Source organism: Camelus ferus, chromosome 18 (assembly GCF_009834535.1).
Source record: "Camelus ferus isolate YT-003-E chromosome 18, BCGSAC_Cfer_1.0, whole genome shotgun sequence".
Taxonomy (NCBI): Eukaryota; Metazoa; Chordata; class Mammalia; order Artiodactyla; family Camelidae; genus Camelus; species Camelus ferus.
Window position 1 is genome coordinate 22,914,272 of NC_045713.1, and position 25,519 is coordinate 22,939,790.

General features: G+C 42.5%; 1 protein-coding gene and 1 long non-coding RNA gene across 2 annotated transcripts in view; both read left to right on the forward strand.

Moving 5' to 3' along the window:
* The window catches only part of RBFOX1 (RNA binding fox-1 homolog 1), a 1,962,586-nt gene that overhangs the window by 316,195 nt on the left and 1,620,872 nt on the right, over positions 1–25,519 (forward strand). The window lies entirely within an intron of this gene.
* The window catches only part of LOC116657579, a 28,241-nt gene continuing 23,910 nt past the window's right edge, over positions 21,189–25,519 (forward strand). Inside the window, exons 1-2 of the long non-coding RNA XR_004312740.1 lie at positions 21,189–21,199; positions 21,713–21,716. This is a non-coding gene — a long non-coding RNA (uncharacterized LOC116657579). The remainder of the gene's footprint in view (positions 21,200–21,712; positions 21,717–25,519) is intronic.

Sequence of the window (25,519 nt, forward strand, 5' to 3'; positions counted from 1 at the left end):
CCAGATCCATCACAATGCCTAGGACAATGGCTAGAACAATGCTTAGTTCTCATAAACATCTGAATTAATGAATCACCTGCAACTCCTTTGTCTTCTTTTAATAAACCTTTAGAAATAAAACAGAAATCAGATTAGTATCTCTTGATTCGATTTTGTTCGAGTAGAGCGGTATAGTTGTGTGGCTGGGACATTCAGTGGGTTATAACATTTTTCTTTCTACTATGTCAGTGTCATGCTCTTCCCCAAAGGACTAGATACCCAGACTTTGATAGAAGTTTTCAGAAAAAATTAAAAGGTCCCAAGAATTCCTTTGCCAGGGATGCAGAGATCTTCGTACCACTAGCCCTGTATGGTAGTCTCTACTCTCTTCCAAACTTCAGGCTAAAAAACAGGAAAAAAACCCAAATCCCAGTTAGTTTGAGTCATTTACTACCAAATCCTATTTATTTTGGCATCATCCTGGTAACTAATGTATGGCTAATAGGGCTAAATTTTCATGGAGTGGTTATTTTGTGCCAGGCTCACTGCTAAGTGGGTTCTACGTGGATACTTTAATTTTTACAGCACTCTGCAGTTAACATGAGAATTCTCTCTTTACACAGTGGGATGCTCAGGTCCAGAGAAGTGAACTAGTCAAGATCATTCAGTTAAGGAGGAGCACAACCTGTCTGTGCACACTTAATCTTACGCCAGAGCCTAGCTGTTTAACTGTTATGCTAACTTGCCTTTTCATTTTTTCTTGGCATCTTGAAGATATTATTAACCAACCATAGACAGTTTGGTTAACCAGCAGTTGGGACCTATAGATTCTTGTCTAGTCCAGATGACTTCCTTCTATATCTGGTGTTGGGGAGAAGTACATTAATCGGGTATCTACTGTGTTCCAGGCACCAACCCAGGCACTTGGGTACTCTGTTGCCTCATTTGATTATCTGTACAATATTAAATGTTAAGGACTATTTAACTTTGTCTATTGTCCAGCTGGGAAAATTGAAACTCCTAGAGTTTAACCTGTCCAAAGATGTACACTTATGTCCAAGAGTCAGAGCCAGGGTATATATCAATGTGTTGATTGACTCTCCATTTGTGTGTGTGTGTGTGTGTGTGCCTTTTATTCTAACCTAAGAATATTCTTAAACTGTCTGCTCTTGGGAAGGGAGAAAATATGTTTAAAAGAAATAGCAATATGGTAAATAATGTGTGAAATGGGCATTAAATCAATGAAACTAGGTATAATAGGTTGAATATGTATTTAATTGCTGCCACGTGCTAGGCATTAAAGTAGGTTAATAAATACTGGTGTGTGGATAAGAAGGGCAGAGAATTGAAATGAACTCCAGAAAATGGACTCTGGGCTCCTGTTTCTCAGAGGACTTCTAGGCTGGAAGGGATTTCAGAATTCCAACCCTCAGCCTCATGCAGATAGCTTAAATTTTTAGAAAGGTCATTCACACAATGCATTTCAGGGTCTCTCTTGTAACTCCATCCATTGCTTCCCAGGCTCTGAGCACCATGGTAGCCCGTACCATGTCTGTCCTGCTCTCCACTACCCCTTCAGCACCTGACGCGGGGCCTGGCTCATATAAGGTGCTCAACAAATATTTATTGAGCAGATGAATGGATGGATAATGAATGGTACTAGTTCTGCCCTGAAAACTCAGAATACATTTGTTCTCTCTTTGCTATGCCAGTCCTTTTAGTACTTTGAGTTAGAAATCATGTCTTCAGTGAGAGACTCTTCTATTAACTGTTATTTTATGTTTGGAGGGGTGTAGGGAAAGGATATAGATTAAGTACTTTCTATATGCCAGCCACTTTACATGTATTATTTCGTTCCATCCTCCCAGCATTACAGTGAGACAGGTAGTGTGATGGTTTCTACTTTGCAGGCGAGAAAGCTCACGCATCGAGAGTTTGTGTGAGTTACCCAAGACGACACAATAGCTGAATCCAGATATAAAACTCATGTGTCTCGTTAACCATTTTAATGTTCCTCAAGTAACAGGGCTTGAGTTCACTTGAAACTTGGGGTTTGCCCAACATTTGATAAAAGTGGGGAGAAATTCAGGTCCTGAATTTTCCCTCCTTCAAAATTGGGAAAGAAGTCACGAATAACAGGAGATCTGCATTTCCTGGAATGATGCGGCTTCTATAATTATGAAAATTACTGTTTGTGATAAAAGTGTAGGGTCAAGGACTATTGATAGGAAAACATGTTCCGTGAATCTTTTCGGTACAGACTCTGTGACAGTTTTTACCCATTTCATGGAGTGAGACTGACAGAAAAAAAAGCTGGGTAAAAGTCTTATTGCCTGAGAGCGGAGAGACCTCGAAGGTTGCGAACATCCTCCTGCTGGTTGGGATTGGAGGTTGATTGAGGCTTTTTATGAACACATCTGGCAGGAAGTGACATCTGTAGCAACAGCTGGCTGGAAAAAGACTTGAGGATGGGGTGGGGCCAGGTTCCGTGATGAATAGTGCTTTAAATTCCTTCCCAGAATTTTCCATAGCGAGTCCTGGTGCAGCTACAGCGGGGATAATTAATTGGGTGACGAGCTGTCACGCTTGTCTTTTGCACAGCGTGGTGTTTTGTGTGTCCTTGTTTAAGATTTGCAAGCAGAAGAATTGGGTGTGCATTCTGTGCTTTTCCCCCATCTCACAGGCACAGCATAATCAATCCTTGAGTGAGGTGGGGGGTGGGGTTAGGACCCAACAGCTTCTACGCCCAAGCCTTAGCTTCCAAGTGGTAGAAGTTAGTAGGAGGTGCCACTGAAGCCCTTGTATTGTTTTGATTTCTCCTTGGAACTACTTTTTTACAATGAAATTTATTTTTTAAAGTCTGTGTAGTTGTTGGCTAAGTAGCGCTCTAATCTAGTATCTCTAGGTTTTGAGCCCAGGACAGGAGAAGGACGGTGTCCACCTCTCATCCCTGATTTTCAGTGTCGCGCTTGTAGTGGGTGCTCCATAAATGCTTATTGAGTGATTAACTGGGAGTCATTGTTTTACAGTAATGACTAATCATATCAATTATTATCGATAATAACAAAAATATGAATAACACGAATGACTTGGGGCTCAGGGAAAACCGGATTCAAATCTTGGCTTCACTGCTTGTGAGATGCATGTGCATAGACAAATAATTTTGACTCTGAAATCTTAAGTATCTTATTTTATAAAGCGTGAACAGTAATACCTACCTTAAAGAGTTGTTGTGAAAGCTGAAAGAAAGACTGCATCTCAAGCACTTAGCAGAAAGGCTAGCATACAGTTTAAATTGTTGTTTGTTGTTAATATAATTTCATCGTTAGTGTGTCCTGTGGTTCCCTCACATTCATTTAAAAGTGCTGGCTGGGAGAAGGTTGCGTTATTATTTTTTTTGAAACCACTTTATTGAGGTATGATTGACATACAAAAAGCTTGCATATTAAATGTATATAACTTGGTAAGTTTGGAGGTAAGAACACACCCTTGAAACCATCCCTGCAGTCTATACCAAAAATCTATCCATCACCTCCAAAAGTTTCCTCTCGCACTCTTATTAATGCTGCTGCTGCTGATAAGAACTCTTAACGTAAGATCTACATCTCCTACTGCCACCGCCCAGTATGTGTGGTTTATGCCTCTAGTTGAGAATCTATTTACTCATTTTCCTTTGGGAATGGTCTGCTCGAGTTATAAACCTCTGGTTTTACCAACTCAGGAGCAAGCTCTAATGGCCTTAAGGACCATAATTTTCTAACAACAACACTAGTATAACTGCTAACGTGTAAACTCTTACTGTATGACAAACGCTTTGCAGTCTTTCTCATACTTCACCCATGTAACTTAAGAGAGTATGGTGGATCCTTCCATCGCTGTTTTACAGAGAAGGAAACTGAAGCTGGAGTGAGTGAAATCCTTACCCACAGTCACAGGGCCAGTGAATGGTGGTGAAATGAGAATGTGAACCCAGGCAGTCTGATTCTGGAGTCTGACATATGGACCAGTGCACTACAGTTCATCTCTCATGTAGAGGTACTCTAAGTATTCACTTGTGGAATAAAGGAGGGGATAGATGGAGATGTGCTGATCCTTGATCCCATTTCACGATCTAGACTGTAGGGCAGGGCTGCAGAGGATATGGGCTATGGGGCCACAAGTCAGTTATGCATGAGAAGCAATGCCAGAGTCAACCCAGCAAGCAGAGCGGTGACAAGGATGAAGAAATGCTAGCAGACCTGGGTGTTTCATTCTCTCTATTTGATAATGTAGGCAAACAACCTGTTAGGAAGCTAAGACCCCAAGAGTAAGATGAATAAGACATCAGTTAGGGTTGGGAAGGTACCCTGATACAAGCAGGACACCAGTCCCACTGCAATCCAAGTCTGGGGCTGAAACAAGCTTCAGGGGCCAGGCTGTCCATCCAGGACATGAGCCTTGAATGGCTGCCTTCAAGGGTCACCATCTAATTTTGATCATCACACTGAGACACTTGTTTACCTGATGAAACTCGGAGTGGTGCTTCTTCTTCTTTTTTTTTTTTATTGACGTACAGTCATGTACAACGTGTCAGTCTGTGGTGTACAGCACAGTGTCCCAGTCATGCATATACACACATGTATTTGTTTTCATGTTGGAGTGGTGCTTCTTGACTCTGGACAAATTGCAGCGAGTTTCCAATTCAGTCACTCTGTTGGTGGGTCATCCATTCTCTGCTATTCCTTCACCAGGACAGGGTTTAACCATGAGCAGTACATGGAAGGGAATTCTGGGCCTCAGTATCAGACTGGGAAAACCAACTGGACATTTTAGCTGAGAGGATAAAGGCACACCTGCAGCCACAAATATCAAACATATAAAGATTAATATGCTCACTCCCCCACCCATCCATACATCCATCTACCCACCCCACCCATTCAGCCACCCACCCACATACTCATCATTCCATACAAATATCTGTTGATCCAACAGATATTTACTGAGTGTTTCTGTATGCTGAGCACTGAGTGTATAGAGTTAACATTAAGGACATGATCCCCTGACCTCAGAAAATTTGCAGCCTTAGGGAATGAGGATCTGTAGCTTCTAGTGGTTGAGAACTGTGTCTTTTATCTTTGTTTATTTCAGGCTTGAAGCCCTCACTGTTACATAATAGGCTCCCAAGAAATGTATGTTGGATGGATGAATGAACATACCACATAGGCATTGTTAAAAGAATGCAGGGTCAGGAGAAGAGGAAGCCCAGCCCAGTTAGAGAGACAGAGCATGAGTCTAGGAAGGAAAGGAAGCAGCAGTTTAGGGCCCCAGGCTGGTAGGGCTAGCAAAGACAAGACATGTTCAGATGGTGAGTGCTGGGACCCGAAATACATCTTCCTCCAACTTGCTGTGGTTTGCAGTAACCACTGCCTAGATTGCTGAAGGTTCTGAACCAGACATTTTTAACCAGAGATCTGCAGATTGACTTCAAGGAGTCTGTGATCTTGGGTGTGAAAAAAATGACATCTTTATTTACATTCGTTCTAACTGCAAAGCTAGCATTTCCTTCAATTATGAATGTAGACAGCAAGCTACAGTGGTTTTTAGCAGAATCTGTGACTGTCATCAATCGAACCATGCATGGATCTCTTCATATCACATTACAGTTGTTGCCAATATCTCCAAATATTATTTATGCCCATCACTCACTACTTTGAAATTATGATAGCTGTTAGGACTGCTGCTAGACCTTGCTATTTAATGCATTAATAAACAAACTGATCTCTTGCCAAATTACACGTTTGTTTTAAAAATATTTTGATAACTCTATTGCAATAGTGTTGGTACCCTTTACAAGCCTTTGTATTATACTTTAATGAACTTAAAAACATTCTGAGAAGAGGTTCATAGTCTTCATTAGATGAGAGAGGCTCAAGGCACACACACAAAGTTAAGAGCCTCTGCTTTAGGATACAAATGCCTTTTTCTGCATTTGGAGAGCTGTGAGACAGGTTGATTGGGGGTGTGGGAGGACTGAGGTCAGGGAAATGATGTTTATAGGCAAGGTCTTTTGGTTGACTGGCTGATATTAAATGGTATTCCCAAGTGCCCTGTTAAGAGAGGGTAATTTCATGTAAATTCTTAACTCCTTATTGAGTTTTTATGACCAGGTTCCTTCAGGACCAGGAAAACCTCATCAAGCTTCCCTCACTGCGCACCCCCCCACCCCCCGTGGGTTTCCCTAGCAAAGCCCGTTGACTAGAAAGGAAGCTTTGGCCAATCACATCACACCTAGAACCTAGAGGGAGGCACTACCCTCCAGATGCTTGTACCAGATTTTCGAATTTGCTATCAGTTTTAACATGAGTAATGAATGCTGCGTATTGTGTGATGTGTTCTTGTGGGTTTCTTAAATAACCCGGGTGCTGTTCTGATTGGGTGTTTTCATCATCTCTCAAAGAGATATGCAACTATGGTCATAGTTTGCTCTGTTTTGGTAATTTTGACATTCCCCCCCCCCCCCCCCGCACAGTTCATTATTTTTTGGTAATTGCCATAAAAATAAAGTGTTTAAAGCAACTAGTTTATTGCTAAGCTGATAAAACTAACAGATCCGTAAGTTGGGCCACAAATGGTCCTTTAAGATGCCTGCAGTGCCTGAGAAGTGAGCCTGACTGGGCCGGATGGTAGAAGAGCCAGTGTGCCCTGAGACAGAGCAGCAGACAGAGGTGAGAGTCCCAACCCAGGACAGCAGGGGCTCTGAGCTGGCTTTAGGTGCTGCCACAGCGGCTATGTATGCAGCCTGAAAACTGAATTGTCAGTGCGTCCAGGAGGGAGTCCTGTCCCTCCAGGAATGGCTTGAAATAGGGTTGAGGAAGTGAGTGTGTGTTGAACCTGCCCCAAGCCTCGTCCTGACTTAGCCAGAGGCCATGGCTCAATGGTGTGTCCAACCAGTTGTCTGCTCACGTTGCCTCTGGCGTTTTCCTTCTGAGATTTAGTTTTGAGAAATGGAAAGGCCTCCTGTCTTCCCTCACCATATTTCTTCAGGACTCAAAGTTGAGTCTATTTTGTCCAACTTATTTATTATCTATTAAACATACATAGAACTGCAAAAAATAATATAATGAATGAATCATACAATGTATGTTCTACCCTACCACCCAAATCCAGTGAACATTCTTCCACTTTTGCTTTGTCTACAGATATGTGTATTAACGTGTGTGTGCGTGTGTGCATGTTTGTGTGAATGTGTGTGTATGCCACTGTAGGCTGTAGGTAGCAACCTTAAAACCCTCAGCCTGTACCTCCTAAGAATCAGAACATTCTCCTTCATAGCCACGATTTTCACACACTTGAGAAAAAATTGACAATAATTCCCTCATGATATCTAAAATACAGTAAATATTCAGATCTTCCTAGTTGCTCCCTTAAGTATTCACTTAACTCCTCTTTTAAAAACCAGAGTTCCGGGGAGGTTTACACATTCCATGTAACCACTATGCCTTTGAGTTTCTTTAAATCTAGGGCAAGTTCCCAATCTTTTTGGTTTCAAAATCCCTTTGCACTCTTAAAAATGCTGAAGGGCTTTTTGTTTAGGTGGGTGCTATCTGTCGATATTTACTGTGTTAGAAATTGAAACTGAGAACTCTTAAAACGCAGGAGTACATGACCACAAATTCCATTATTTGTTCTAGCGGTGGTATCATCACACACCCGGTAATCAATGGAAAACTCCACTGAAGGCGGGTAACACAGTCTTATTATGAAAGGGTTTTGACCTGGAAGACCCCTAACAAGAGTCTTGGCCTGACCACCCATTGAGAACCAATGACCTGGAGTAATCCTCTACAAATTTTATTTTCTTTAAACTTTGTTAATGGACACTTTAACACAGGAAAAGGAGAGAATTACGTGGAATTCTTCTGAATCTTTGCAATTCACGAGTCACTGGTGACACAGGAAGTGCTGTGGTAGAGTGTAGGGGAGAGCTAGTTCTGGTTGGAGCTGCATAGTTAGGTTCAGCGTGCTGCTCCACCACTCCCGAGCCTCAGTTTTCTCACCTGTAAAATGAGCCCAGTAGTACCTGTCTCACCATTGTGTTGCAGGGATTAAATAAAAGGTGTATCTTAACATTGCAAATCAACTACACTTTGATAATGAATTTAAGAAACAAACAAACAAAAGTGTGTGTCATGTATCAAAGACAGTGCCTGGCATATAGTAAATGCTGGATAAATGTTATGATTATCTATCGAAGTGGTTTTCAGTGGGGAGTGATTTTGCACCCCCACCCCTGTTGTACTCCCAGCAGAGAACTACGCAACCCCAAATACCAGCAGTGCTGAGGCTGAGAAATCCCCGTCCATAGCAGACTAAAATGGATTTAGTCAAGGTAGCCATCAGCTGAGACCTCAGGAGATGCGATCTAATTTTTGAGGTTAGCCTCCTCTAATGCTAGTTTATGTGTTGATTGTAGTCAGCAATTGCAAAGCTCCTGTTCAGTGCAAGGTAGTCTGCTAGGGACTGTGGGGGATGCAGGCGTGTGGAACGCAGTGCCGCCAGCCAGTGTGAAAGCGGCTGGACAGCTGGCAGCGCCATGTCATATTCTGGGTAACCACTGGTCTGCCCTTATCCTAGCCACTCGTGCTTCCCACACCACAGACGACCAAGAGGCAGCTGTGGATCTTAGAGGTCTTCAAGTTGATAATGGAAATTTGGGTTCTTCTATCTTTTGTTCCAGGTGAAGCAGCTGTTCCTCAGTGGGGCAGCAGCCTTCTCTTTGGGGACCAGTCAGAGCTCCAGATGCTGTGAAATTCCTTGGCATGTGGGCATCAGGGCTGCTCCCTGGGACCCCTCACACTCAGGAGATGGGTGTCTTTGGTGCACTGTTCTCTCCTGTGGGTCCCGCCCTTCCTGCGTTCACCTTTTCACTGTGGCTGCCCTGTCTGCCTGCCTGCTTGGCTCTTCATTTCTTTGAGTGGCTGACTTTTCATTTGTAACACCTTGAAGGAACTGCATCTCTTGGCTCACGGGTTCTCAAACCAAAGAGAACCAGAATCAGTCATGATCTTGTCAAGAACAGATTCCGGTGCCTTCCAGACAGTCTGCTACCAGACCCAGTGGTCCTGATGTTAACAAACTCCTGTAGGGATTCTTGTAGTCAAGGCGGAGAATCTATGACTTTGTCCCAGAAAATGTGCTTTATGTGCCAGAAAATGAGGATTCCATTCCTGGGAAGTGCTGCTACTGGGTGCTTGTGGTCCACGTTCCTTTTTTTCTTTTTCTCTAATTCCTAGAACCCATAGAAGGATAGTGCTGCTCCCAGTTTAAAATCCTCCTTTGGCCTCTCACTGTCTTCAGAGTAAAATACCCACAGTCCTTTCCTGATGTACAAGGCCCTGCACACTCTGCTCCTTGCCCACCCTTCTCATCACCCTGGGCTGCTCTCTCCCTGTTCACTCTGCTCCAGCTGCACTGGGCTTCTTTTAGCTCCTGAAACAAGCTGTTTTCTATCTCAGAACCTGTGCACCTGAAAGCTGTCCCCTCTGCCTTAAATACCTTGCCCCCTGCTTTCCAGACATCCAGCTCCTTCTTCAGGCTCAACTTTAAAGCCATCCCATCAGACAGGCTGTCTCTGAGCTCTTCCCTGCTTAAAAAAAAGCATACTTTCTTATCTTGCACTCCATACTCTTCCTTCCATTTCTAGCAATGGTGACAATTGACAAATATATAGGATTGTGTGTTTGCTGTCTCCCCTACCAACGAAGGCCTCAGTGGGAGGGAGCTTTTGGTCAATGTGGTGGGCCTAGCTCCTGGTTCAGTGTTTAGCATGTCATTGGCACTCTGTTAATATTTCGTGGATGAATGAATGAATGCAGTGGACACATGGCTAGACTTTCTCTAGCTGTTTTCCTGCATTTGCCAAGTGCCACTCATCTTAAGAGTGGATCCTGGAAAACTCTGGCTGTGTAGAAGGAGAGGTTCTGCTCCAGCCCCTTGGGCCTCTACGCGGGGTCCTGGGCTGGGCTGCATCCACATGCCTGCAGAGGCAAGATGGGGCCACATCGTGCCCTCATAGTCCACAGGAGTGGGGGTGGGTGTCAGCGGGTCCCAGCCTCTCAGAGGCATCCGCTGAAAGCGGCTGTTGCTGTGAGTTTGTCGGGAGAGAAGCAGAGCCGAGGAAATGTCAGAGGGTGAATGGGATAATCAGGCCCCAGCTGTCAAAACTGCCACCCACTCAAGCCTGTCAGACTTTACAAGAGAAATATTCCAGACATGTCAGCTTCTTCATGTGTCTAATGGCAGAGAAAAGGGTGCACCCAAGCGAGGCTTGTGGGGCCGGGCCAACTGATTGGAACCTTCCCAAGCCCTGGCTGGGCAAATCCAATGTGGGTACAAAGGCCATTTAGAGGGGGGCAACAGTTGGACGGGAAGGGAAGGGGGGTTCCATCAGGGTGTAGGGTGTCTGGTTAAGTTCTCAATGTGTAAAATAAATGCCTGATGGAGACTTATTATCCTACTTCCACGTCTCATTTCTTCCACGTGGGTGCCCGTGAAACAAAACAAAGGCCTTGCAATGCATTGGCACCACCCACAGAGTGAAGGGGAGTCTTCAGTCATATTGCGTATTATTCCCATGACTCCATTTAATTAATATTATTCCATGGATCTCTCAGGTATTATAGAGAGTCTGGGGGAGAGTAGCAAACAAGGCAGACTAGATCCATCCCCTTGGAGCTTGCATTCCAGGAAGGACAGACACAAGTAAACAAGATACTTACAGACTGTGATGAACTCCACAAAAGAAGGAGGTGGGTGATGTGACAGGGAGTGGCCTGAGGGTAGGGTAGGGGTGTCTACTGTAGATGGATGAAGAAGCTGGAAAACCGAAGGATGAGTTATAAACCCATGTCTCCCCATCCCCTTTTAATTTTTTCTAGATAGAGCATAGATCTCTGTTTCTCCTGTTTAAGGGATCAAAGAAAAATTGTGATTTGAAAACGTCAGACTGTCAGAGATGTGATGTTTGTGAGCTCTGCCATGATTTCTCTGAGTCCCAGGAGGACCGGTCTTGATTTTACCGTGACTCAGTTTGCATGGATTAAACATCTTTGAGCTTGTGGCCCTAAGTGTTTCATTCCATCTCTTCATCAAACACATGGATGAAATGGGGAAAAGCTTACAGATGTGTAGCTCTCGGAGTTTGGCTTGTACTTTAAAGGGCTGTTCAGGGTCCACCCTGAAGTTAAATTGAGGTCAATAAAGATGCCTGTGTAAAAATAGGTAAAATAGGTGAAAATTATTACCTATTCTGCAAATATTTACAAAGTAAAAGCATTTGGCTTTATTGATATACCCCACTGCTTTTGTGGTAGTTGTTGCTTGTTTTGTTTTTTGACTCATTAATAATTGCTTTTAACTTTAGTAATTATTTCCTTTGGGTTTATTTTATCCCCTCTTCATCTCTTGCTAGATTTTTTGAGTTGAAAACCTAGTTTAGTTACTTTCTTATTCATATATATATATATATATATATTTAAGTCTATATATTTTCCTCTGAAAATTACTTTGGCTATATCTTATCACTTTTGCTCTGCAAAACCTTGTCATTCAATTCTACATGGTTTGTAATTTCCATGTTGATTTTTCTCTTTAAAAAGTATGATTTCAAATTATCAAGGGTATATATACATACATACATATATATATAGATAGAGAGAGAGAGAGAGAGATGACTTGGGGTCCAATTTGGGGTTATATATTTCTAATTTTATAGGGTTTATGGAGCGAATGTGGTTTATTAACTATCAACTTAAACAAAATCTTGAGTTTTTTTTTTTTTTTCAGTCTGGTACATTGTCAATTAAAGAAAATGTACTTGAAGAGCATTGTATCCTGTTTGTATTATTTGGGTTGATCAAATATTCTATAGCTTTTCTTATTTTCCTTCTTCATCTAGGGCTTTCTTTTAATTTATCCTTTCTAGCTATTGTTTCTGTGAGGAATCTCTATTAAGATTAGTTTTCCTTCTTGCTTAGCTCTAGCACCAAAGCAGAAATCCCAAAGCAACAAGAAGAAAAAGAAATAACCCCTTCATCACCTCCCCAGGTTGGTCAAGGGGATGGGTCTGACAGTGAGACTTCACAATGAGCTTACTGATGCAGAAAAACTGCCCGTGGCAAGGACGTTTCTGCAAAGATGGAGGGACTTGCCCCTGGACTGCTTTCAGGGGATGGCAGTGGTTGCATTGGTTGGCCAGTTACTGAGGCATTTCTACAAATGCAGCACTTTGTCCACAGGAAGAAAAAGCATTCTAGCAACCACATCACCAACCAGCACACTTTAAAAAAAAAGATTTTTGAAAAGGACTCAAAAAATATAAAATTAAGGTCACCTCTGAGGTCTTTGGCTGAGCTGAATAAACCTTGAAGCAAAAATCCTGTCTGTCTCTGAAGCTTAACGCAGCGCTTTAGAGATCTGTGAGGAAGAACGGCACTTTGAACACAAGGCTTGATTGTGGCATAAAGCACTGACGGTGGCTCTAGTAAATGCCGGGGCTGCTGGAACGTACTTCTGGAGTGACCAGTGACACAGCTGTACATTCCCAGGCGTCCCTGCAATCCCTTATCTGGGAGCATAAACCGGCTGGATCTCAGCTGGGTTGTTTTCCTCTTCAGATAAACTGTAGCCTCCGGAGGCTTTGGAAAAGTGACAGGTAGGTGGGTGTGCATAACTTTCATTTAACCGAACCAGCAGTCTCTCCCTCCCCTTTCCACTGCCATAAAGATGTCAGTGTTTTTCCTTTGTGTGTGACAAAGCTTTTGACAGCAGGCTCCGCCTCTCCTCCCTCGAACTTCTGTTTTATATGCCTCTTTTAACCCATGAGGTCATCCACCATTATCTTTGAAATGTGTGTATCTGGTCTGAAGCTGCCAGACTGGTAGCAGATGGAGCACACGTTTAATTCCTCTGATGTGTTGGATTCTCCCTGGCTTATTTATCTCATTCAGTTGCTCTGGGGCCAGTTGTCCATGTTTTGGGTTAGAAGAAGCATTATTGTAAGTAGACACTGTTAGTCAGGATTCCCCAGAGAAACAGAGCCAAGAAGTTAGATTATATAGTTATAAAAACACACACATACACACACACACACACACATTTATTACAGTGAGTTGGCTTGTGCAATTATGGAGGCTGAGAAGTCCCAGGATTTGCAGATATCAAGCTGGAGACCCAGAAGAGCCAATGGTGGAATTTCAGGCCACGTCTGAATGCCTGAGAACCAGGATACTGATGATTTAAAGTTCAGTCTGAGACTGTGTCTGAAGGCAGAAGAAGACCACGTTCCCTGCTGGAAGACAGTCAGGTGAAGGGGCTGCAGATTCGCCCTCACTTGGCCTTTTTGTTCTATTAAGTGTTCAAAGAATTGGGTCGGGCCCACTCACACTGGGGAGGGTGATCTGCTTTACTCAGCCCACTGGTGTCTAGAAACACCCACATAGATACATAGAATAGTGTTTAACCAAATATTTGGGCACTCCATGACCCTGTCAAGTTGACACATAAAATTAGCCCTCACAGCTCTGTATGTAGTATTTATGGTGAATTACAAAATTTAAATGAAAACAACTCTTGCCCACTCAATCCACCAGTATTATCTTAGCACCCACATAAACAGTTGGACAATAGGAACAAAAAAAGTCTCAACTCAAAACTAAGTTCTACAAAACAAAATGTTACCTCACAAAACTGAACATTCTGGAGGGTAGGGCTTTCCTATTGCCCTGATGGAATCTGGATCCTCTAATGGTGCCTTGAGGGATCTGTTTCACTCTACCCCATTTTTCTATTTTGGCTTCTTCTCAGAGGGGTTCTCTCCTCTCGGTGGGATGGTGACTTCCAGTAGCTCCAAACTTGTTTTACCACCTTTACCCAAGTGGAAGCTGAGGTTCTGCAAAAGTCCCAGGGCTTCTGTTCCTTGGGTTATATCCTGGGTTGGGCACCCATTCCTAAACCAGTCCTGTCAGAGAAGGTGAAAGTAAGCTGATGGCCTGAGGTCAAATCACAGGGAGGGATCAGGAGGAAGGGGTGCTCTTGAATAGAAACTTAGGGTATCAAAACTGAAAGTTAAGCAGAATTACCATATGACCCAGCAGTTCCATTCCTGAGTTCATAGGCCCACATAAAGGGTTGTACACAAACATTCATAGCAGCACTACTCACAATAGCCAAAAGGTGGAAATAACTCAAATGCCCATCAATGGATGAATGGATAAATAAATATAGTACAGCCATACAATGGAATATTATTCAGTCATAAAAAAGAATGAAGTACTGATACACGCTACAAGGTAGATGAACCTTGGAAACATTATGCTTGAATGAAATAAGCCAGACACAAAATGTCAAATATTATGTGAATCTATGTATATTAAATATCTAGAATAGGCAAGTTCATAGACACAAAACAGATACGTGGTTGCAAGGGGCTGGAGGAGGAGGGATTGGAGAGTGACTGCTTAATGGGTGTGGAGTTTCATATACAATATTGTGAGTGTACTAAATGTTATTAATGGTAAATTTTGTAAGTATTATGCCACAATAAGAAAATAAATATTCATCCATCCTGAATTAGAAAGAAAAACTAGAGGAAGCAAGATAGAAATACAGCGTGGGCAAAATCATTCTACAGCCCATGTCCACAAGGAACACATCAAGAGCAAAACCAACACCAATAGAACTAGGTATTATGGGGTGAGATATGGAAGATATGGAAGCATGGATATATCTTTAAAGCTGCAAGGCTTAATTTTCATTTGAAAGTTCCTGCTTTTTCATACTGTCTGAGGTTCTGGCCATCTGCAGAAGAGGCAACTGTCACTCTTTACAATGTGGGTCCCAGACTTAGACACATTCCTTTCTTCTTTATTCAAAAACAACTAAAGTCCTGGGCACTTTGCAGAGATGTCTTTCATATCAGTTCAACCATATGAGTTTATTGAGTTCTTATTAGGTGCCTGGTAGTTTTCTTAGACATATCACCACACTCAGACGTGTATTAATGGTAAATCTAATAAGTTTAATTAGTACTTATTATGTGTCAGAGTCTCTGCAAAAGATATTATTTGCTTTCTCATCGGATTCTCACAACAGCTCTCTGAGATAAGTACTGTCATAATCTCCACTTTAGAGATGAGAAAACTGAGGCTCAGAGAACTTAAAGAAATGGCCCAGATGCTGAGTGGCAGAGGCATGATTCAAAACACAGAACTCTCTGATGCCGAAATCCCGGCTCTAAACCATCCAACATAGTAAATGAGTACATTAGCAAAGGCTGGGTTCTCTTAGCTCCACGCAAACCAGAGAAACATCCATTAGAAAGCACAAATTAGACCATCTTGCTCTCTTCTGTGGATTCCCTATTTATAGGGTGCCCAGCGGATGCTATTTCTAACTTAAGCTAGAAGGTTTTCTTTGAAAGTTTCAATCTGCAACTTAAAAGCAAAGCAAGAGAAGAAAAAAGCTGGGAGTGCACTTCACCAAAAGCTGTTCTGAAATCGAAGAGCAAGGACACAAGAGGAGAAAGATTACCATCTTATTAGCGTAGGAGGATAAAGATGATCAGGCAGGGATGCTCCATTATTTATAGGAATCCAGCTCTTTTCTATACACTTCACTGAGGCATTTGATATATTTGTGCTGGAGATTAACACTGATGTTATTTTCTTTAATGTCTGTTTTTAGTGTATGTGATGCATGTTGGCATTCAGGAAATTCAGCCAGAGGAGAAAAACAATAGTATTAATTAGGAATGTCAGTCATGGGTGTTATGAAATTCAAAACTGCCAAGCTTCTGGAGTATTTAGTGGTAATTATAATAGACTGTGGAGACAAGCTGTTCTTCGTTTCCTATACAGAAATGCAAAGTTTGATGGGCAAGTGATCAAAGTGCTAATGCAAACCTTTCTGTTATTTTTAGGACTCAACGCTTTTGCTAATTCAGAGCTGCCCAGAGAGAGGAGACCATCCAGCAAATATAGGACTCCTTGTCTTTTTATAATTTAAAATTACTATTTAATCCCCCCCCTGACATATATCCGCCTAAGTTGGAGTGTGTGTGTGGGTACAGGGAGTAAATGATACCACCCACCAGCCTGGGAGAATATTCCAGTTTAAATCAGAGCCAGAGCCTTCTTCCAGGTAAATTCACACATATAATCAATTTTCTCTCAAAGTGATGAATAATAAAAACCTATGCTGTGTTCTTTGGATAACCCAGTTAAATGGATAGAGAGATTTGCATTTTTGAGAACTGAAATAAAAGGTGGCTACTTCTCTGAATTGTCTCAGGTTTCAGGTTAGAAGTTTATGATTTTTAAAAAAAAATTGTTTTGGAGTATTCTTATCAATCTAGGGGCAGGGAATGGATCCGAGGTTGTCAGGATTCTATTGTCAGGACCTAATTCCTTGTATTACCTTGTATGAGCTTTAGAATAGCCCTCTAAAGTTATCTGGGCAGATCCCAGCCCACCTGATGAGGAAAGTCAGTTTCAGAGATCAAGAAACTTGTCCAGTTATTCAGATGCTAAGTGCCAAGAGGGCTCCTGATTTCACGCCTGGTGCTGTCTGCACTTCACTCTGCTGCTTCCTACCATTTCTAGACATGCCACAGGACCTTTGCACATGCTGTTATCTGTATCTATTATGCTGAACCTCTTGAGTCTGGTTTTGAATGCATTTCTTTCTTAAAGGACATGCACTCCTCTCTAGACCCTAATAAGTTCCCAACTTATAGGAAACGGTAAGTGTACTGTATTCCCTACAAGACTAATGTTTCTTGATATTAAAGATTTTAAAGGCCTGATTTAAAAAAAAAAAACACACTCAAACAGGGCTCAAAGAGTAAGTCATCATGTCCCAGGAAAGAGCACAGCAGTAGAAGAGTCAGAGTCATCCATCTCTGAAATTTTTTCCCCATAATCACCACCTCCATTAGCTGGAGATAATGATGTCAAGAGGGGAAAACTCTGGCTGTTGTTGGTTTGCCTGTAATTTGTGTGACTTACAAGAAGCCTGGCTAAATTCAGTGGTATCTGATGGTTCTGGCCAGATGTTTGAAATAAAGAAGGCATAATGACAGGTCTTTCACCATATGTATGTGTCTCTGGGCTTTTGTTTTTAATAATTAATAGCAGGTCCTTCCTTATCCAAAACTTTTTTGGAAATAATTGGGGAGCTTGGGGTTGGGCCAGTAATTGCTGGGCGATGTGCTGGCCGTGGACAAGCCTCCACTCCAGGGCTGGTACGTTGGTGGAAACGTCCCTGCCCCTTCCCAGTGGTTTGGAAGAACGTCTAGCAGCATCTCTGCATCCTTTGGAAAAGCAGGGCACGTTTTCCTGCTGACACACACAAGCCTTATAATTTAGCATTAGAAAAGAAAAATGGTTTAGAACAAGAAAATATATTTAGAGCTCATTATTCAAGTAGGAGTCACAGAGAAGGGGCAAGGACGGAGCCAGTCAACAAAAAACAGCTCACATTACAGGGTCAGAAGGAAGCATGTGCCTGGCACTCAGAAGCCAGGCAGCAAGGGCAACAGGGTCGATATCAAGGTCGAGAATCAGTAAGGGAATGTACACGAGGACTGCCATATCCCTAGGTAAAACCGTCCTGAAGACTCGCTCCAGAACTGCTCCCTTGCATGTCCCCTCCTCCCCCTGACTCCTGGAAAATGTCAATATACTGTGAATGTCCATGTTCCAGCCCCAAGGAGTCCTCCGCTTGACATCCAAATATTGGCGTCACCATTACCAAGGCCAGAACCAGTTGTACCGTCAAATGGAAGGGGTCTGTGATGCTGCTGTTCTGACTCGGTGAAGTCATGTCTACCTTTGGGTGGAAGATCACAGCTGCAATTTCCTCCCATCTTTTACTTGCATGTCCTCACTCCCTCTCTAGCTACCTGCTGTGCCCACCTGCCAACCATCTGTCTCCACCTACTCACTCTTCTACCATACACTTAAGGGAAGGGGGATGAGGAAACCTCATGGGTCTCAACACATCCAGAGGAAGAGGGAAAAAAAAAAACCCTCATAGTTTTTGAAAACCTACTATGTGCCAGGGACTGTGCTAGGTGCTTTAGTTCATTATGTGTCTAGTGCTGTCCCAGGAGGTGGTTATACAGAGGAAGACAAGGTAGCTGTATCCCATTATCAAGGCTCTTCATGTCTAAGAGAGGAGGGGCATGTAGTTAAGAAGGAATTACAAGTATAGTAAGTGTTATATGAGAAACACAGGTTACTGTGAAAAATCTTTAAAAGCAACTGGATTTTACTTGATCTAGGGTCCAGGGAATGTGTTTCTGAGTACCTGATACACTAAGACTTGAAGGATGAATATCACTTTTTCTCTCACTTAACCTCCGCTTTTCTCTAGAATGGATAATACTCACGTTTAGTTTTCAAGTGGAGGAACAGAAGTTTAGTGATATGTGGTATCATAGCCAGGAACAAGTTGATAGAGATCTGGAGCCAGGTTTGTTTGACTCTGTAACCCAACTCTCTTCTGCTGATTCTGGTTCTTCTTTGGGCTTTTCCAACACACATCAAAATGTTTTGACAAAGGGATTTAGAGAGCAAAGGTAGAGGGGGCTCTCTGGCAGTGCTCAAGTTCTGTCAGAGTTAGAAGCAGCTCCTAGATGTACGGAACATCATATAGTGGCAAACACATCAACCTTGGAGAAATGTTTGGATTTAACTCCTGTCTGGAAACTTGTATGAATCTAATTTTGGGTCAGCCACATCTCTATCCTTATAGTGGAAACCTGTTATGCATATTCAAAGACACATGGGCCGGGCTGTGGAACAAGGTAGGTATTTGAAAACGTCATGCCTTTGGGTCCTAAGGAAGGAGGTAGAGGGATGAACAGCCCAGGAGGTTCTCCTGTTTGCAAGAGGCCTTTTACTACCGAATTATTTCTGGGCTTTGGACTAAACATGTTTGTGCTGGAAAAGAGATAAGCATCTCTTTGGGTTTTCAGCCAGGCGGCCACAGATGTGGACAATAGAGAACTCAGCTCACGTGCCCAATAGGAAGAAGACAATCGTTCCCCAAACACAGCTGCCTCTGTCTCAATTGGACTCAACTTTGCCAGATGATGGAAACACAGAAAACAAGGCACGGGAAAAGAGAGCTGTTTATGTTTAAACATGGCAATCGAACCTCAACACTGAGCCTTCTTGGATGGCGTCCGGGTGTCATCTCACAGCCCGTGTGGCTGCAGGGCCCAGCCTATGGATTTCCAAGACTGTGCTGTGGCCCGTCTGTTAGGGAGAGGTGGGTGATTAGTGGCATCTGTTCCTGACATCCTCTCTCCCGGAGGATGGTGTGCGTGGTGATGCTCTGCCCCCTCCACGTCTCCTCTAGCAGCTCTTGGAAGTTGCGGACGTTACTTGGAAGTAAAGAAGGAGGTAACAGAGCTCCTGTTGGATGAAGTTTTGGGAGACTGACCCCTGTTTCTGGGACCATCATCATCTGTGCATGAAGGCCCCATGGGAGAATCCTTGTCTACAAAGCTGGTCATGATGGGGAGCACTTAAAGGCTAAAGACATCACAACTTTCTGCTCACCCACTCATCTTTCTACCCATCCACACATCCATCGTCCACTATCCGTCTGTGCATCTCTTATTTATTAAGATTACATTTATTAAACCATTATTGTGTACCTGTCACCATGCATTATATAAATTGTACGTATAATTTAGGGAGTTGTTAAGAGTTATGGGGGTTCTGTGACTAGGCAGCTTGAGTTTGAATTCCAAATCTCCCTATTTCTAGTTGTTTGACCTTGAGGAAACCTCTCAACCTCTCTGAGATTCAGTGTCTTGATGGATAAAATGCAGATAAAAATAACCCCAGCACACTGGGTTGTACCTATCTCACTGATGACAGAATGAGATCGGGCACAAAAGTTCCTTAGAACAGTGTTGGTCACACATGTAACATTCAATACAGGTTAGTGACTATTATTAAAGTTACATGTAATATTCAACACATGTTAGTGACTATAAAAATTTTAAAAATCAGAGTATGACTGACATACAACATTATATTAATTCCAGGTGTACAGCATAATGGCTCAATGTTTGTATATGTTGCAACATGATCACAAGTAGTAAGTCTAAAGTGCCCATTGATGGATAAATGGATAAAACACACACATATGTACACACACACACACACTTATGGAGGAATATTACTTAGCCATGAAAAGAATGAAGTCTCGCCATTTGTGACAACATGGGTGGACCTTGAGGGTACTATGCTAAGTGAAGTTAAGTCAGACAGAGAAAGACAAATACCGTATGAGTTCGCTTATATGTGGAATCCATTGTTTTTAAACTTATACATCTATGAATGAAACTGAGGTAACAGGGTTGGCTCTCAATCTGCAAACAGGTATAAAAGAAATATCTCAATTAAAAAAATTATCTTAATCCTAATTCCAGCTCCCCGTCCTGCCGACTAGTGGGAAATACTGGCTCAGTGATTATTGACAGCAAGGTCAAATGGCCAATAGTGGGGAGAGTTAAAAGTTGAACCCAGGTTTTTCATTTTGCCCACTACAGTGGCTTCTTCTGGATAAATAACAGCCAGCTATTTGGTGCTTCTCTGTCCTTCTGAAATGACAAAGTCACCAACTCCCTCTAGGCTGTTGAACGGGCATCACCAGAGAGAAGATAGCTCCATACAGAATATTTTCACTAAGAAGCGAAGGTTCTGGTGTGAAATTCATCTGCACGTTCATGTTTTAGTAAAACCGAGTTTTGTTTTGTTTTGTTTTTTTTTGAGCAGTAAGGCCCAGTAAGAAGCAGCCAAAGAAATATTAGAGAAAGTTGACTTTCCAAGGGTTCATGTTTAAAATGGTCACTGCAGCCCACTGAGTCCAGGGGGAAAAATGGCATGAATAGGCTAAATGGAGAAATGGGCACAGGGATGATGCACAGGCATTACCTCCTCTTCCTCTGCATTATTTTTATTGGACATCAGGGTTCAGAGAAATTCATCAAACACATGCATATTGAGCATCTACTTGGAGCCAGACACTCTATTAGCTGTTTGGATACAGCAGAGAACCACGCAGGCCTACACCCTGCATTCATGGAATGAACACTCAGTGCAAAGAGAACTTGTAGGAAGGGCTCTCAGTTGAGTCTGGAGCAGGGTTTCTCTGAGTTCAGAGGGTAAGTAGCAGATAACAAGGGGAAGAGTGTTCTCGGCAGAGAAAACCACATGTGCAAAGGCCTGGTGGTCAGGAAAGCACTGTGTTCTGGAGGTATGCATAAAGGAGTTGAGAAGATGCATTATAGATGTAAGGGGGATGAAGTGAGACATGGCAAGGGTGGTCTTTAAGACCATGGTCTTCAAGGAGCTTTGTCCTTATCCTAAGTACCGTTTGCTGAAATGAGCACTAGGAGGAGCATGCGTGGTGGAGGTGTACATGTGTACACCCTTTTGGCTGCTCAGCATTTGAACTCCCTTCCTGTGTTTAGGGAATCATTGTTGTGTGGTTGTTGGTGGGAGTCAGGAAGCTGAAAACACCAGATACTCACTCCTCCCCTCTCCTGGTAGCTTGGTGTGGGCACGGGAGTGTGGGCCAATCCAGTGCTTCCTCTTGGAACATTGGCTCTGAAGGGAGAGCTTACAGACTGTTTTTACGACAGCACCAGCCAGTCAGTGTCCTCTGAAAAGGGCAGTGTGGTCTGAACCTGACTGTTCTGTGGTCATCCTGGTTATGCTGGCTGGTTTTATTCTTCAGCCTCCATGGCAACTTGGTGAGCAATCCAGTATCCTTCCCAAGAACTCCTCTTCTGATTAAACACATCTCTGCCAGTTTCTGTTGTTTATAACCAAGAACCTCGATCAATACAGGAATTGGACAGATCTAGGTGTGTTTTGGGGATGGAGGTGGGGTGGGTATGGGGATGAGGGAGCCATGATTATCTCTTCAACATTTTTAAGTCAAACAGTGCTCAGTAGTTAAATAAGGACAAAAGTCCATGGTCCTGAATGGTTACCTGGTCAATCATTTCTTCCTTCTGTGTGTTGGGATGTCTCCCCAGGAATATATTAGCCACTAAAGACAGATGAAAACCTCAGCTGAGGTCTCTGCTCTTTCTCTAGTACTTCCTACTGGCCCATTTTCTTTGGACAAATACCACATGGAGTCTGTCCACATTTGTGTTCTCAGAGGAGGGTGGTGACAATCTGTGCAGGGTGGTGGTCATTAAAATCTAGTTTGGGTCAGCCCCCTGTTACAGCACAGTTATATACGCTTCTCAAAACATTCTCTCCCTGTCCTTATTTGCAAACCCAGCTCACGGAGTAAGGGTGGACAGATTCCTGGGAAAGAGCGATGGCTTAATCAATGGTAATGCGAAGGATGTAGGTGCCTCAGTGATTGGGCTCTATGAATGCAGAATTGGATGGAAGGCTGAGATGCAAAATGGGATAATTGAACTGTTAGCTGAACTGGAATTTAGCAGTTAATCACTTTTATGAAACCTGCATCTCAATTCATTACTCCATTTATGCCTTGTTGCAATACAGAGCTGTTCAGCTAATTGGTAAACAGGAGCCAGGCAGTGTACCCCGGAAAGGGCGAGGCTATCGAAGGCACCGCGATATTTTTTGTGAGCACACATCTCCATGCCACCCAGCCAGGAGTTGCCTGTTAGCCTGGGCTTCCTGCTCTTTCTCAAGTAGGCACTAAACAACATGGTGACGTCGTGCTCCTACACCCCAAACTGTGCTGCTGACCATCAATTCAGTGTCATGAAGTCCTCTACCCAGTTAATACCTGGTAATGGACTTTTAGTGCTGTGATTAAGATAATAGGTTTTGGCAGCAAAGCATTCCAGATTGGAGATGGAACTCTACACAGATTCCTTGTGTGACATTGGACTAGATAATCCCCACTTCCGAACCTCTGTTTCTGTTTTACTTACCCCAAGTGTGTTGTAGTGAGAATTTTATGCGGTACATTTCATAATGAGAGCAAAGTGTCTGGTACAGCGCCTGGTATATAGTGTTATTCAGTCAGCGCTAGATCTTACTATTATCTTTCACCTAAAAAAATCATTTTTTGTTTGTTTCAAGAAAAGGAGGGTTTAGGAAATAATCTCACCCATATGTTTATTGAATCAGAGACAGAAACTGAAGGGGAAATTAGAGTAAGAAGCTGATTGATTTAATGGAGAGAAGTTTATCAACAAAGACTTCAAAAATGTGGGGGGACTTTTACGAGACTGGGAACAAAGGAAGGTGTAAGGGGCATAAGGTTTGGCTAGGAGGTGTGGATACAGGACATCATCAAGAAACCTTTCATTATTTTTGAAGGACGTCCTTATTAAAAATAGGGCCTTAGTCTGTGGAAGATCTACTCGTTTTGTTTGATGGAGGAATAAAGAGCTGTCATCTGAAAAAAAATATTCATTTTGAAGCCAAGATCACTGTACCTCAGTATCTTGGTGAACCTTCTCTTCCTACTTAATTTCAGAGCTCTCTCTCTTTCTTTCCTAGAACCCAGACATGAAACCATGGTGGGGCTAAGCTAAGCACAAATCTGAGTGAAGGACTCCGTTGTATACTTGGAATTGCCTTTAATGACTAAAACTTTCATACTGAGTCAAGCCATAGGTTTCTGATTGCCTTGCAAATATGCCTCTATTACGTCCCAGCAGACAGGCCTGTTGCAGGCATGGAATTGGCAATCATTAACATAGGAGGTAGGAGTCATAGCAATGAATGAGAAAAGGTGTTGAGAAGGAAGAAAAAAATGTGAGGACACAACCTTGAAGAATGCCAACGTTAGGGGCCATCAAAAGCATTGGGCTCTTATGAAAAACATTTTCGGATTTCAAGAGAAGATGCTTATGTTAAGGAGATTCACCATTCATTCTCACTTCAACAAATGTTTATTGAGAATCTTCTATGTCCCAGGCATAGTTCTAAATGCTAGAGATAGACTAATAAACAAAACCTACAAAGTCCCTTCCCTCTAGGGCTTGCATTTGTGAGAGTAATCAGCCTATAAAATTAACAACTATAAGCAAGATAAACTTGAAAAATCATAAGTGCTATGAAGAAAAGAAAAAAAAGTATTGATGAATTTCTAGGGAGAGCCTCTTAGAAAATGTGGTCAGGAAAGAAAGACCTTTCTGAAAAAATAAGATTTGATCTGAGACCTGTAGAATTAAAAAGATCTAGTCATGCAAAAAGCAGCAGGGAGGGGTATGTTTAGGTAGTGGTATCAGCGTGTGCAAAGGCCCTGAGGTGAAAATAAGCCTAAAGTGTATGAGGAATGTATAGCAAGACTAATCTGGCTGAAGAAAAGTGAGTATGAGTGTTCTGGGATGAGTCTGGAGGAGATAAACGTTGAAGGCCATGGTGAGTAGTTTGAATATTTTCCTGTGTGCATTGGGATGCATCAACACATCTTCCTCTTGATGAAATGCATGAGCTCTGGGTCTAGAGGGCTGTGATACAGTAACTCATGTAGGACACAATCATAGTTTGGTTTCAGATTACTGTTTCATGTCAGGCACTGGGGTATATGACACTGAAAGCTATTAATGTAAATTAATGGTTGCTCCTGCTGGCTTTGTTACAGTTTACTCCAATGAGGGACTAATAAATGTGTCATGCCTTGCAAATTTGCATCCATTAAAAACTTTACCATAGTGGGAGCACCACTAATCCCCTTTGGGTGGGGGTGGAGGAGTCCTGAGAATAAAAAGGGAACATCACGCAGCTGTTGCAACTCGTATTCGATATAAACTGGTTAAAATGAGATCATTGATGGGAAAGCACTTGGAAAAGAGAAACTGTAATTGTCAGGTGGTGCTAGAGATAAGAATGACAATCACAGTCTAGGTACCTCTGACTTGCACTTGCAGTGGAAGAGATTACCATTTGTTAATCCCTGACTCATGCCAGGAGCTTTCATAAATGTAATTATTTTTCTTCCTGACAACCCTGGGAGGTAGGTATTATCCCCATTTTACAGATCATGCAACTGAGTTTCATAATAGATAAATAATTGGCCCAAAATCTCACAGCTGGGAACAGGAAGAGCTCAGGTTTTTATCCAAGGTTTTCTGCCTCTAATAACACTGCACTGAAAGAGAGGTGTCTAAATCTCCGGCAGCCACACACTGAGTTGATGGGAGAGTTTGAGAGATCTTTGAATTTTCCTCACCAGAATTGACAACCAGATGTGTGAACTATATTTCTGCTTTTCTTTAAAAGTGAGAACTTCACATTTCGAAGACTGGCTGCAGTCAAACATTGAGTGAAATGCAGAGCCTCGTAACTCATGAAGGTGGACATGAGTCCTGGCTCTGTTTCTTGCTTAAACTGTGTCTGTAAACAAATTATTTAACCTCTTTGGGACTCTGCTCATTCGTTATGAAATGGGGATAATAAGAGTGCCTACCTCTTAGGGTTGTTGTAAGGATTTACTGAGATAAAGCATGGAAATTGCTTAGCACCATGCCTGGTGT